Below are 2,067 nucleotides of genomic sequence, written 5' to 3' on the forward strand. Positions count from 1 at the left end.
TGGTCCATTACCTGTTTTAATCTCTTTTGGTACACCCAGGGTGGCAAAAGCGAGGAGAAAGTGTTTTATTGTGTGCATGGTATTTTCTCCTGCATGCGATGATGCAAATACTGCTCCTGAAAATGTGTCGACCGATACATGCACGTATTTTGACCTTCCAAAAGGTGCAAAGTGAGTTACATCTGTCTGCCACAGCTGGCAGCTATTCAGACCTCAGGGATTGACTCCCGTCCCCATAGATGGTATCTGATAGTTCTGACAGTTCGGACACGTAGCCACGATAGCCTTTGCCTGATCCTTTGAGAGCTTAAACATTCTCATAAGGGCAGGTATATTTTGATGAAAAAATGCGTGTGACAACTTTGCCTGGGCAAAGATGTTAGGAATATTAGCAGTTTCTGCTGCCATTGCTAATGCATCCACTTTCCTGTTGCCTTCTGCAACAAAACCTGGGAGGTCTGTGTGTGACCTCACATGCATTATATGGTAAGGTTGCTTTCTGTGGGAGATTAGGTGTATTAATTTAGAGAGCAGTTGGTACAACTTTGGATTAGAGACCTCTTTGAGAAGAGCATGTTCTGCTCTCATCGCTATCCCAGCGACATAAGCTGAATCTGTAACCAGATTGAAAGGTTCGTTTTTAAACTTTTCAAAGGCTCTGACAACAGCTGCTAATTCTGCGATCTGTGAGATCCCTCCACTATTTGTATGTCAGAGTGCCAATCTTGTGTTTGGGGGTCTCTCCATGTAACCACCGACTTGTGGGAAGACCCTGAGCCATCTGTAAAGAGGGTTAGAGCCTTGAGAGGTTTTCTACTTTGGGTTTGTTTTGGAATCAAATGGAAGGTTACATCAGGGTTAAAAAGTTTGTGTTTTGGGATCCTAACTGAAATTTGGCCCGTGTAGCTATCCAGGGCAAACTGGAGGCTTTCATTGGTCTGGATCAAATCCTCAAAGTCTGTAAGAGTTATTGGTAAGTATATGCATTCAAACTCACAACCTGAAAGAGAGCGAAGGCGAGTCCTTGCCATTTTTATTAAATGTGCAATGACCTCCTGGTAGGTGGTGAGTGTCTTTGTGGGCTGGCTACTTGTAAAGACCCATTCCAGTATCAACAAAGGGTCTCAAAGCTGAGAGTCCCATTGGAAAATCAGTCCCTGAAATCGAGGTGCTTTTCCCAGGATGATGAACTGGAAAGGCAGGCTGGGCTCGAAGCGATGGGCTTTGCGTGAAGACAGGGCTTCCTGGACTTTGGTGATGGCACCTCTGGCTTCTTCTGTGAGAGTGCAGGGAGAGTCCAGGTCCTTAGGTCCGCGAAGAAGCTTGAACAGGGGAGCAAGGTCCTCTGTTGTAATTCCTAGCAGTGGACGTACCCAGTTGATGGATCCACACAGGCTGTGTAAGTCCCTGAGGCTCTTTGGGTCGTCATTTATGGTGAGCTGTTGAGGTACGATGGTCCTTTCCCGGATCTGGACTCCAAGGTAAGTCCATGGCTTGGTGTACTGGATTTTATCCTCACGAATCTCCATTCCTGCCTTTTCTATGGTTTCAATAGTCTTTTTAACTGTATTGTCCAAGTAAGCTTTGTCTGAAGCACACACCAGGATGTCATCCATATAGTGATGGATGATAGCATCGGGGAATGATTTCCAAATGGGAGACAGGATGTGAGCCACGTACCACTGGCAAATAGTGGGCGAGATTTTTAGTCCTTGAGGAAGATAACGCCAATGATATCTTTTGAGCGGGGTCTCCTTGTTAAGAGAGGGAACGGAAAAAGCAAACCGTGGAGCATCCTCAGGGTGCAGAGGAATGCTGAAGAAACAGTCCTTAATGTCTATGATAGCAAGTGTCCAGTCTCTAGGCAGCATCGATGGGGAGGGCAGGCCAGGCTGGAGGGGGCCCATGTCCTCGATGACCTTGTTGATTCTGCGAAGGTCGTGGAGGAGCCTCCACCTGTTTGTCCCAGGCTTTGGTAGAACGAAGACCGGAGAGTTCCAAGGGCTGTTGGACTCCACTATGTGGCCTTTTGCGAGCTGTTCTTCCACTAGGGTGTTTAGGGTGCGC

Source organism: Molothrus aeneus, unplaced genomic scaffold (genome assembly GCF_037042795.1).
Source record: "Molothrus aeneus isolate 106 unplaced genomic scaffold, BPBGC_Maene_1.0 scaffold_34, whole genome shotgun sequence".
In the NCBI taxonomy this organism is placed as follows: domain Eukaryota; kingdom Metazoa; phylum Chordata; class Aves; order Passeriformes; family Icteridae; genus Molothrus; species Molothrus aeneus.